This window comes from Salmo salar, chromosome 19 (genome assembly GCF_965601325.2).
Source record: "Salmo salar chromosome 19, fSalSal1, whole genome shotgun sequence".
In the NCBI taxonomy this organism is placed as follows: domain Eukaryota; kingdom Metazoa; phylum Chordata; class Actinopteri; order Salmoniformes; family Salmonidae; genus Salmo; species Salmo salar.
The window spans coordinates 47,089,394-47,102,837 of NC_138309.1; the positions used below are offsets into that span (position 1 = coordinate 47,089,394).

Genomic DNA, 13,444 nt, shown 5'->3' on the forward strand with positions numbered 1-13,444 from the left:
TATCCATGGAATTAGTCCACAGCGCCACCAGGATGCTGCTAGCGTGCCATGTTTTTTAGCTTATACAACACTGTTCATTTAAGTCTATTCAAAACAGACCCCATTTCAAAGGAAACAAGGACTCATTAAGATCAGATGTTGGCCAATTAGTGGGCGCGGTCAACACACCTGAACACACTTTGTTGACACTGAGAGTGAACCTTCTTTGAACGTTAATCATGTTTTCGTGTGTTTTTTTTATAGAAAGATTCCTTAATGTTCTGAGAACATGACTTTAAAGAGAATCATGAGGAAACATGTTGTTTCTCAACATTTGTTGTGTTACAAATTGGAATTAAATTGGATTTCATTTTCATTTTTTGTCAACGATCTACACAAAATACTCTAACGTCAAAGTGGAAGAAAAATTCAAACAGTAAAAAAATATATATATGAAAAATAAAACACTAATATATCTTGATTACATAAGTATTCAACCCCCTGAGTCAATACATGTTAGAATCCCATTTGGCAGGGATTACCGCTGTGAGTCTGAGTAAATCTCTAAGAGATTTGCATACCTGGATTGTACAATATTTGCAGATTATTCTTTTTAAAGTTTTTAAGGCTGTCAAATTGGTTGTTGATCATTGCTAGACAGCCATTATAAAGTCTTGATTTTAGTCAAAACTGTGACTAGGCCACTCAGGTACATTCAATGTTGTATTGTTAAGCAACTCCAGTTTTTATTTGGCCGTGTGTTTTAGGTTATTGTCCTGCTGAAAAGTGCATTTTTCTCTCGGTGTCTGTTGGAAAGCAGACGAAAGCAGGTTTTCCTCTAGGATTTTGCCTGTGCTTAGCTCTATTCCGTTTCTTGACAAAACAACAGCTCTGCATTTAAAATAAGGGTTGTGTTCCGTGTAGGCCACCCTGGCGTGACGTTTTGATAACCGTGTAAATCTCTCTAGGACAAGGTGACTTTTATCAATATATTAGCCTGTATTTTTATCTCAGCTGTAAAGTTTCCCGCATGGTGGGGGGCCCCCAACCAAATCTAGCTTAGGTCCCCCATACAGCTTGGGCCTGCCCTGGTAGCAGCAGTAATAGTCACAGTAATGATAGGACAGAGTAATGATAGGACAGAGTAATGATAGGACAGAGTTTGAGTCTTGACTTGGCTTGAGCTTCTTGACTCCCTTCATCTCAGCTTCACCTCCCCTCGCCTCCCCTCTCCTTACCGCGCCTCCCCTCGCCTCAGCCTTACCTCGTCTAAGCCGCCCCTCTCCTCCCCTCACCTCCCCTCCCCTCATCTGTCTTGCCTCCCCTCCCCTTGCCTCACCTCCCCTCATCTCAGTCTCCCCTCATCTCAGTCTTACCTCTCCTCCCCTCACCTCGTCTAAGCCTCCCCTCATCTCAGTCTTGCCTCCCCTCGTCTCAGCCTCTCCTCCCCTCATCTCAGCCCCCTCTCCTCCCCTCTCCTCCCCTCGTCTCAGCGTCTCCTCCCCTCTCCTCATCTCAGTCTTGCCTCCCCTGCCCTCACCTTCCCTCGCCTCCCCTCGTCTCAGCCTCTCCTCCCCTCACCTCTCCTCCCCTCTCCTCTCCTCCCTCTCCGATCCTCCCTCGTCTCAGCCTCACCTCCCCTCTCCTCCACTCCCCTCGCCTCCCCACGTCTCAGCCTACCATCTCCTCTCCTCCCTTCGTCTCAGCCTATCGTCTCCTCTCCTCCCCTCTCCTCACCTCAGCCTGGCCTCACCTCCCCTCGCCTCCCCTCACCTCCACTCGTCTCAGCCCCATCTCCCCTCTTCTCCACTCCCCTCATCTCAGCCTAACGTCTCCCCTCCCCTCCTCCCCTCACCTCCCCTCCCCTCCCCTCGTCTCAGCATCTCCTCCCCTCCCCTCTCCTCCCCTCCCCTCATCTCAGCCTCTCCTCCCCTCGTCTCAGCCTCTCCTCCCTTCATCTCAGCCTCTCCTCCCCTCACCTCCCCTTGTCTCTCCTCCCCTCGTCTTTACTCCTCTCAACTCCCCTCGTCTCTCCTCCCCTCGCCTCTCCTCCCCTCACCTCGTCTCTCCTCCCCTCCCCTCGTCTCAGCCTCTCCTCCCCTTGTCTCAGCCTCTTCTCCCCTCGCCTCACCTTCCCTCGTCTCAGCCTCTCCTCCCCTCCCCTCGCCACCCCTCCCCTCTCCTCCCCTTGCCTCCCTCCCTCACCTCGTCTCAGCCTCGCCTCCCCTCTCCTGTTCAACCTGACTTGAGGTATCTACCAGGTTGTCTATAGAAAATCCTCTTCATAAGGGAATATACTGGACAGGCAAGAACCCTGCAATGCAGTGTACCGTATATGAATGCAGGGGCTTAACTTGGTGGACAGTTTAGATACAGTATGTGTCCAGAGGCTATAGTGTGTGTGTGTGTGTGTGTGTGTGTGTGTGTGTGTGTGTGTGTGTGTGTGTGTGTGTGTGTGTGTGTTTGTGTCCCAGTGAAACAAAGGTATACTAGAATGTCATTTAAGCTGCCAACACTAGAGATGGTATCAGATATCACCCTCACTTTGAGGTGATGATTGGGTTGAACTTGTTGTCATTCAGACTCCTACCATTAATACAATGCACTGTGTTGAAAGAGAGAAATCTCAACTCAGGCCTCACCTCAAAGTCCGTGATGGGCTGGCTCATGAACGCAGTCCCTAACACACGGTTGGAAAGGATGTTCTTTCAAGCTTTGCTCTGAATAACACACATGCTCGTTACTTACTTGGCCACTCAGGCGTTATACAGGCAGCGTGAGTGAGTCGCTGTAGCAGGGTTTGGGCCTGTTGCAAAGGGGTTTGGCGCCCTCAGCAGCCGAATTGGAAAAACAACAACCTTACATTTTTAAAATCTGTAAATAAATAAAGAAAAATATGCATGATTATTGATCCAGACAAATTAGTCTTTCCCATTAGCTCAGGAACACTAAGCAGAAGCACAAACAGTATTTATATCAGTTGGACTAATTATGGTCCCACTATAAACAAACCCTTTCATAAGAACTTTATAGTGGCCTTAAGCAGGTGTTTATTGTTGGGCGGGACTGGCTCTGACTGATTAGTTTTGAGTTGATGGGGCCAGAAACTGGTGTGGCTGATGGGTATCACAGAACAAGTTCCGGGAGAGATTGCAACAATAGTTTCTGCTCAACTTGTTGCTCCATGGTTCTCTCCAGAGAATTTTTATTTTATTTTTTATTTTTACCTTTATTTAACTAGGCAAGTCAGTCAAGAACAAATTCTAGAAATCTAGACTATGCAGAGGCCAATTCTCCAGGAGGAGGGCTGGCCAACCTTGCTCTTACCAATTAAAACAAGCAATCATAGCGTCTAAAATACGAGGATCATATTCAACCTTTGATTATCCCACCCTAGCCTGTGTGATGGATAGCCTATGTCTGATCATCTCAAAACCCCAAAAATAAACTGGCAGATGAATACCTCACCCAGAACTAGCATGAGTTTCTGAGCCAATTCTCAGGTTCAACAAACAAAGCAAGTGTGACATAACCTGGTTGGGTGTGGGGGAATGCTAAAATGCAGCACTTTATGTAACACATTTTGAATCGTATTTGTGTATATATTTGTTTGTTTCGATACAAGCCTACCTGTCATTTGGGTTACACTTAGACACTGATCTAACATCAGTTTTGCGTTTCTCCCCCAAATGATAAAGGCTCTAAATTTGGTTTCGTAAACTGGATCCAGATCTGTGCACATTACCATGAGTGGAATACCGAGGATGGCCTAAAACCCTCCAGTTTACATTGACGTCACAGGAAGGCGGCTCTCTGCGCGCACAGGTGTTCGCCACAGGTGGATGGTGAGGAAATGTGCGTCCTGTTAAACGAGTTCAGCTCTTTCCTGCCGTTAGTTGAGCTCAATCACTCATACAGCTTAGGTATGGCTCACAACTGCGTGGGGAACTGTGCGCCGTTATTTTTCCTAGCAATCGCTTTTGACGTCGGCGGTTTGACAGTTATTTTAGTTGGTATTTTCGCCGATCTAAAGTTGGACGGTCACTTCTACGGTGATTTCCTAATCTACACGGGTGCACTCATCATTTTCCTCAGTCTAGCTTGGTGGATTTTGTGGTACACGGGCAACATAAAGGTTTACTCTGAGGACTTTGATAAAAGCACCCTGGACAATTTTGCGCACTGGGCAGGAAAGTTTTCGGAACAGCTCTCGAAGAGCAAGATTAAAACTCTGGAAGCTGGGGAGAAGTGCAACTGGAATGGAAAGGAATCAGTGAACGGAACGGTTCCTGCTCAAACTCTATCACGAATTACGTGTGAACACAACAGCAGCCTGGCGGGACACGACAATCTAGGATATGACCGAAGTTTTGACAACCAACCTATAGAGAAAACGGTGGAGTTGGGGATTCTGAATAATTCTGAGGTGTTGCAGAGCATTATGGATGGAAAAGTGGTTAGGCTTCTCTGACACACAGTTGGTAGGTGATTATCCAAAACAATGACAACTCATTACCTGTGGCTCTATCTAAGTCAGTGGGGGCAACTGTGATGGGAGTGGGGGCCACACAAAAAAAACCTGAACTCATTAGGGGGAGCAGTTGCTCGTGGGTCTATGTAACCACATCCATATTTTGCCATGGGATGTTGAGAAAATGTTGCAATTTTATAACGAATTTCCTGTAATAATACACATTTTGCCATAGGCTGTAGATAAATGTTTGCAGTTTTTAATATTATATCTGAGTGAGAATAACAAAATCAATGCAGGCCCCACAGCAGGTAATTCGACCATGATAACAAGTTTAGATTGCTGGCCGCAAAACTCATTTAGCAATCTAAAACATCTTCACATACATGGGCTAACTGAACGACTATTGGTGACTTACATAACAAGAGAAACTGCTGATGCACAACCACGTTTAGAAATTGGACTTTGTGTGTTCTACTGTTTTAACTCGCAACAGTCAATTGAGACCCCGACTGAGTTTCAAAAAAAGTATTAATTACTTTATTTTTGGGCAGGGTTAATCCGAGGGCCTTTCAAAATGGTGGCCAGTTACCTAACCCTGATCTAGGTGAGTTTTGGGCTGATTCTATTGTTAGATTCAGCCTGCTGTTCTGTGATCAAATTCTGATAAAATACATATTACATGAAAATATGAGATTCACCCACTCAAGGTAAACATATTTTCATTATTTTTTGCTCAATTTCTAACTAGCCTGCATTTGACACAAACAGTGGCCAAGCCTCATTTGTAGTTGTTTGGACTGTAAATAAATCCATTTCATTTGCCTCTGGTTAGGAACTCTATCCTCCCAAAGAGTTTAATGTTGCAACTCTGACACAATCCCATTTCTTAGGCTAGTCCTGCAGCTATCTTCCCACTCAATACAACAGCAAGGCTAATATCTGTTTTGGCAACATGTACTGTAGACTGTCAACATTCCTTCGGCTCTCTTGCCTTCAAGAAATGATGAAACATCAGTAGGTTATATGCCACATCTAATAATCAATTGGGATAGAATACAGTGACGTTAAGAGGGTAAAACCCTACAGAGTCCTAAAACAACATTGCAACGCTGACGCATTTCTGTTGTGCCACTCCTTAGAATAGAATAAATCAAAAGGGTATACAAAGATGTGTATCCATGAGCCAGTTCATATGACAACACTCCTCTCTTGTCTTGGGGACTATGAAACATCACATCTAATTGATGCAATATACAGTGCATTTGGAAAGTATTCACACCCCTTTTTCCACATTTTGTTACATTACAGCCTTATTCTAAAATGTATTAAATATATATTTTTGCCTTATCAATCTGAACACACACCCCATAATGACAAAGCAAAAACAGCTTTTTAGAAATTTGTGCAAATGTATTAATTTTAAACTGATATCACATTTTCATAAGTATTCAGACCCTTTACTCAGTAATTTGTTGAAGCGCCTTTGGCAGCGATTAGTCTTAAGTCTTCTTGGGTATGACGCTACAAGCTTGGCACGCCTGTATTTGGGGAGTTCCTCCCATTTTTCTTTGCAGATCCTCTCTAGCTCTGTCAGGTTGGATGGGGAGCATTACTGCACAGCTATTTTCAGGTCTCTACAGAGATGTTAGATCGGGTTCAAATCCGGGCTCTGGCTGGGCCACTCAAGGACATTCAGAGACTTGTCCCGACACCACTCCTGCGTTTGTCTTGGCTGTGTGCTTAGGTTCGTTGTCCTGTTGGAAGGTGAACCTTCACCCCAGTCTGAGGTCCTGAGTGCTCTGGAACAGGTTTTCATCAAGGATCTCTCTGTACTTTGCTCCGTTCATCTTTGTCTCGATCCTGACAAGTCTCCCAGTCCCTTCAGCTGAAAAACATCCCCACAGCATGTTGCTGCCACCACCATGCTTCACCGTAGGGATGGTGCTAGGTTTCCTCCAGACGTGACACTTGGCATTCAGGCCACAATGTTCAATCTTGGTTTCATCAGAACAGAGAATCTTGTTTCTCATGGTCTGAGAGTCTTTAGATGCCTTTTGGCAAACTCCAAGCGGGCTGTCAGGTGCCTTCTGTCTGGCCACTCTACCATAAAGGCCTGATTTGGTGGACTGCTGCAGAGATGGTTGTTCTTCTGGAAGGTTCTCCCATCTCCACAGAGGAACGCTGGAGCTCTGTCAGAGAGACCATCGGGTTCTTTGTCACCTCCCTGACCAAGGCCCTTCTCCCCCGATTGCTCAGTTTGGCCGGGCGGCCAGCTCTCGGAAAGGTCTTGGTGGTTCTAAACTTCTTCCAATTAAGAATGATGAAGGCCACTGTGTTCTTGGGGATCTTCAATGCTGCAGAAATATTTTGGTACACTTCCCCAGATCTGTGTCTCGAAACAATCCTGTCTCGGGGCTCTACGGACAATTCCTTCGACCTCATGGCTTGGTTTTTACTCTGACCATGCAGTGTCACCTGTGGGACCTTCTATAGACAGGTGTGTTCCTTTCCAAATCATGTCCAATCAATTGAATTTACCACAGGTGCACTCCAAGTTGTAGAAACAGCTCAAGGATGATCAATGGAAACAGAATGCACCTGAGCTCAATTTCGAGTCCCATAGCAGGATCTGAATATTTATGTAAGGAATTTATGTAAGGAATATTTTTTTATTTTTTATAAATTTGCTAACATTTCTTAACCTGTTTTCGCTTTGTCATTATGGGGTATTGTGTTTAGATTAATAAGTGAAAAAAATATATTTTAGAATAAGGCTGTAATGTAACAAAATGTGGAAAAAGTCAAGGGGTCTGAATACTTTCCAAATCTACTGTACACAACCAGTGTTATAAAGCCTAGTCCTTTAGAATAGATATCCTTCACAGCAGCCAAGTGAACTCGAACCTCAGCGGCATAGCTTTCGAAAGCTTGTGTTTAACCCTTAGCCTACAATGGTCATGCCCCCATGGAAATATAATTAGCATAATAATAAAACATCTCCAAAATCCATCTGTTCAAGGTAGAGATTTTTACACGGGCTGCGTCTCAATCCACTTCATCCGCCGATCTCGCCCTTCAGCATCTGCGGTGAAAGGTGGCAGAGTTAGAGTGGTATTTGTCAGACCTTGAGACATCCCGAAAAATCGGTCTTCTCACAAAAATGCCTTGTAGTCTACAAACTAAACTCTATCTTAAAAGCTGAGACTCTCACGATGGTGTTATTTGTTTTTTCCTAGGGCGCCCACAAGACTCATCTGAAGATCCCTGGTACTAATTTTAATAATGAATCTAAGTGTATATGGAGATAGTTTAGTGCCTAAAAATAAGGGGATAAATACATGTAAACAAAACAATTGTCATAGTTTCCTGATCTTTCTTATCTCATATAAGACAGACACTTCAGAACAAACTTCCTTTAGATTTTTGGGGGGACTATTTGTTCCATGTCGTGAATCTTGAAAAAAATAAATAATTGTGTTTCTATTGGCCAATAGCAGTTATTGCGAATTCAATGTTTCATCCAATATTTTTGTTGATACCTTTAAGTGGTCTTAAAATTCCAAATCAAATAGCTGAATGATCCTTGGTATGACCATCTTAAAACAATTCCATATGTTAGCTTAGATCCTGTTTATCCGTATTCAGGATATTTCCATTTTACCTTAATTTAACTAGGCAAGTCAGTTAAGAACAAATTCTTATTTACAATGACAGCCTAGGAACAGTGGGATAACTGCCTTGTTCAGGTGCAGAACGCCAGATTTTTACTTTGTCAGCTCGGCAATTTGATCTAGCAACCTTTCGGTTACTGGCCCAACGCTCTAACCACTAGGCTACCTGCCGCCCCAACTTGTTTTATAGGGTCAGCCATATTAGTACAGTGCCCCTGGAGCAAATTAGGGTTACGTGCCTTGCTCAAGGCAACATTGACCGATGTTTCACCTTGTCGGCTCGGGTATTCAAGCCAGCGACCTTTCAGTTACTGGCCCAACGCTCTAGCCACCTGCCGCCCTGCAAATATGTTGTCAAATGCGAGCTGTCCGGTCCAAAAAGTGGATATAATATTTTTCGGAATATTCTGTTTTTTGGAGTACCACCAGCAACTGAACAGAGAAGTTTATAAGACAACGGTGCCTTCCGAATCGAGAACGAATTAAGTACCACCAAGTAAACGTTGGTAGAAAATTTGCTAAACAGGAACATCATATCAATGGCTAAGTAAATTAAATTAATTAGCTAATGATGATAGTCGTTTTATTGGCTAACCTCACAGAATCCGTCATGCCCCAGGCCCTGATTGCACACTTCACTTTGCTCATGAATATCTGTCATAATTAATATTCTCTCTCTACTGGCTGCTACAGTCAAAAGAGCCTGTGGCCTTTGGCAGATTTGAATGAATAAGTCTGGCCATTCCTATTCAGCTTCACAACTCTCCATGTACAGGCTTGTTTACCCACTAGTTTAAAGCAGTGCTTCTAACAAGGGTGGCAGGCGTGTGGTACAGGCTTAGGTCCAGACCCCCTTGGGATGCTGTCTGCAATGCATCTTAATGGACTTCAGTGCTGCTATTGATTCTATTGGATGGAGTTGGGTAGTCATTAAGTCACCTGTAGCAGTTTTATTTCAGTGGGTATAATAGGGGATTGATTTTAGAGTAAAAGCGACGATAAGCCAAGGGACTTTTTGAGATGGATTCAAGTCTTTATTGTCGTCTTTCTGGGCAATTCAACTGAATTGCAGGAAACAGCCAGAACAGGAAAAACATTAATTTAAAAGTACCACTCCCATACAGGCCATGAACTGGTGGTGGTCATGTGATTCCGTACAAGTGGCAATTGTTGACCCAAGCTTTTAACTTATGAACGTGAACTGTTTTTCTCATTCCGCCAGTACACACACAGGCCAACACCAAGGCACAACGTGGCTATTGTACGAGCCACCTGTTGCACCCCAGTTATGACTAATAGCTTGACTTTATTGATAATGTTTGGCAGCAAATGACAAGTGCAAATATTGGCTGTGGAGAACATAAGAGCACTGATATTTTAAGCAAACATTTTTCTCAGTGTACGTTCAGTGATGCCAGACAATATTGAACAAAATCAACCAATATGTAATGTTTCCCAATTGTCCTATCAGTTGGTCCCATGTTTCATGAGCTGAAATAAGATCCCAGAAATGTTGCATACGCGCAAAAAACGTATTTCTCTCAGATTTTGTGCACAAATTTGTTTACATCCCTGTTATTGAGCATTTCTCCTTTGCCAAGATATGCCACACCTGTCAGGTGGATGGACTATCAAGTAGCTGATTAAACAGCATGATCATTACACAGGTGCACCTTGTACTTGGGACTTAAAGGCCACTTTAAAATGTGCAGTTTTGTCACACAACACAATGCCATAGATGTCTCAAGTTTTAAGGGAGCATGCAATTGGCACATTGACTGCAGGAATGTCCACCAGAGCTGTTGTCAGAGAATTGAATGTTAATTTCTCCACCATAAGCCACTTGCAACATCATTTTAGAGAATTTGGCAGGCCAGCCCAGGAACTCCACATCCAGCTTCTTCACCTGCGGGATCATCTGAGGTCAGCCAATTGGACAGCTGATGAAACTGTTGGTTTGCACAACCAAAGAATTTCAGCACAAACTGTCAGAAACGGTCTCAGGGAAGCTCATCTGCGTGCTCGTTGTCCTCACCAGGTTCTTGATCTGACTGCCGTTTGGCGTTGTAACCAACTTCAGGGGGCAAATGCTCACTTTCAATGGCCAATGGCACGCTGGAGAAGTGTGCTCTTCACAGATGAATCCCGGTTTCAACTGTACCGGGCTGATGGCAGACAGCGCGGGGACAGTGGAGTTATGGTATGGGCAGACATAAGCTACGGACAACGAAAACAATGCATTTTATCGATGGCAATTTGAATGCACAGAGATATCGTGACAAGATCCTGAGGCCCATTGTCGTGCCATTCATCCGCCGCCATCACCTCATGTTTCAGCATAATGCACGGTCCCATGTCGCAAGGATATGTACACAATTCCTGGAAGCTGAAAATGCCCCAGTTGTTCCATGGCCTGCATACTCACTAGACATGTCACCCATTTGAGCATGTTTGGGATGCTCTGGATCGACGTGTACGACAGCGTGTTCCAGTTCCCGCCAATATCCAGAAACTTTTCACAACCAATGAAGAGGAGTTGGGACAACATTCCACAGGCCACAATCAACAGTCTGATCTGCTCTTTGCGAAGGAGATGTGTCACACTGCATGAGGCAAACGCTGGTCACACCAGATACTGACTGGTTTTCTGATCCACGCCCTTAACTTAAAAAAAGGTATCTTTGACCAACATGCATAGCTGTATTCCCAGTCATGTGAAATACATAGATTAAGGCCTAATGATTTTATTTCAATTATCTGATTTCCTTATATGAACTGTAACTCAGTGAAATCTTTGAAATTGTGTTTTTATATTTTTTTCACTGTACTTGACAGTATGTATCATTCATTGTCCTGTGCATGTGTCCAGTGAGATTGTATTGAAATGTTCTCATGCGATCCTCTGAGTCATTTAGACAGAAAAGAACAGTGTTACCTCATCACTTTTTGAGGCATTCTATAGCGTTACATACAGTAGCTTTAGGATACGGGTCATGTAGGCACATACTATTGCTTCATCTCATTTAGGAACATGTAGACCCTCCTACCATCTCTCATCTGTCCATGTGATATAACATGGTGACTGAAACATTTGAATCAATAAATCTTTATTGTCCCAGAAGGGACGTTGCGAAATAACACAGTGCTAGGAAATAAAGGTGACTAAAACCATTATTTTCTTTCAGATGTTTTTGTCTTCTTGGTGTTCTCATTCTCACTTGCTCTTTTCCTCTGTTGCAGGTGATCTCTGGTTCTCCGGTTTTGAAGAAAGTATGCCCCGCTCCTCCCCAAGTGCTGCTTTTTAAATCCATACAGACTGTAAACCTTTTTGCCTATATGAACTAAAGACACTTTAAATATAGAAGACGACTTTCATTCAGGGAGAGGCCCCGCGCTGAAGCAATCTCCGGGCCCTGCACAAAGGACAGAAATGTCTGTGAATTTTACTTGTAAATTGATAAATAACTAGATTATTTTATGTCCTGAATTTTACATGGTCCGTTTTGAAGATGTTTTTTTAGAAAATAATAACGCCATTTCCCTGGGTTCTTAATCAGACATCTGTGGCTGGATAGCTCACACAACAACAAAGATATTGGATTCCACTTCTGCTAGAAGTAGGTGTTATTCAGACAAATTGTTGTTCCAGAAAGAGAGAATGAATTAGATCATTATAATATTCAAAATCCATTTGAGGGACATCAACAAATCAAAACATCTTCCAAAGCTCAGATCCTTTATTCATGTTTATGTTTGTGTCTGGTTAGCAGATCAATGCTACATACCTATCTGACTGGTCTGTTTGGGGTGTGTTGATTGCACTAAGCTGTCTGTCTGCCACTGGTTATACTGATAACATATTCCCCACACACACACACACACTGAGACGATATAGAATGTATCATGTAGAACAGATAGGATTGTCTGTTCTATTCATTATATTTCTATATGCAACATTCTGAACCTAGCTGAATACACACCGGCACAAGGACTACATCTCCATTCCAGAAACTGGCTTGTTACCTGTAAAATAAATAAATACATCTTTACAAACATTCTCATGCCTCTACCAAACATGAACATTCCCCAACATTTAAATCCACCTGTAATGGTCTAGGATAAACACCTAACCAACCTAGTGTTGGAATGTGGTTATGTTAAGGACAGATGTCCAAAACCCCACGATAAGGGGGTAGAAGAACATTTCACCTCGTCTTGTCATCATTAGTGAGACATAAACACATCTCCCCTTGGCAGCAGTCCTGCTATAGGAACTATGTGATGTTTGATAGCTCCAGGTCATTGGAATGTACCAGGGTCTTTAAAACGCATCCTCTTCCTTGCTTCCTCGTAATTCAGTCCGATGCACTGTAGTGTAGGGTAGATTACCTGAACAATGCAGATAATGTACACGGGGGATATATACACTTAGTATAACAAACATTAGGAAAACTTTCCTCATATTGAGTTTCACCCCCCCCCATGTTGACTCCAATATTTCCCACAGTTGTCAAGTTGGCTAGATATCCTTTGGGTGGTGGACCATTCTTGATACACATATGAAACTGGTGAGCATGAAAAAAAACAGCAGTGTTGCAGTTCTTGACACAAACCGGTACGCCTGGCACCTACTACCATAAAGGGGTTGGGTTAAATACAGAGGACACATTTCAGTTGAATGCATTTAGTTGTACAACTGACTAGGTACCCCCCTTTCCTTTCCATACCCTGTTTAAAGGCATTTAAAAACTTTGTCTTGCCCATTCACCCTCTGAATGGCACACATACACAATCCATGTCTCAAGGCTTAAAAATCCTTCTTTAACGTGTCCCCTCCCCTTCATCTACATTGATTGAAGTGGATTTAATGAGTGATTCAATAAGGGGTCATAGCTTTCACCTGGATTCACCTGGAAAGAGCAGTGTTCTTAATGTTTTGTGTACTCAGTGTATCTATGATTATTATCCTATTGTAAACATCTAAATTGTTTTATTGTAGCAGTGAATGCAAGGGAAAATAGATAGCAGCCATAGAAATAAGCATTAGAAGAGGTATTTAAAGTACACACAATGGTAGAAGGAGAAATACCTTCACGGCAGACTCTCTCCACCCTGTACCGGAACTCAGCGCCTGTACCGACACTCAGTACCGGAACTCAGCACCTGTACCAACACTCAGCACCAGTACCGGAACTCAGCACCTGTACCGACACTCAGCACCAGTACCGGAAACCAGCACCTGTACCGACACTCAGCACCAGTACCGGAAACCAGCACCTGTACCGACACTCAGCACCAGTACCGGAACTCAGCACCTGTA

At 43.4% G+C, this 13,444-nt stretch overlaps 1 long non-coding RNA gene across 1 annotated transcript; it reads left to right on the top strand.

Annotated features, from left to right (window-relative positions):
• The first annotated feature begins 3,618 nt into the window (after positions 1-3,618).
• On the top strand, positions 3,619-12,181 carry LOC106578865 (uncharacterized). Its single transcript, XR_001322530.3, has 2 exons — positions 3,619-4,460; positions 11,365-12,181. It is a non-coding gene; the product is annotated as an uncharacterized LOC106578865 (long non-coding RNA).
• The last annotated feature ends 1,263 nt before the right edge of the window (positions 12,182-13,444 follow it).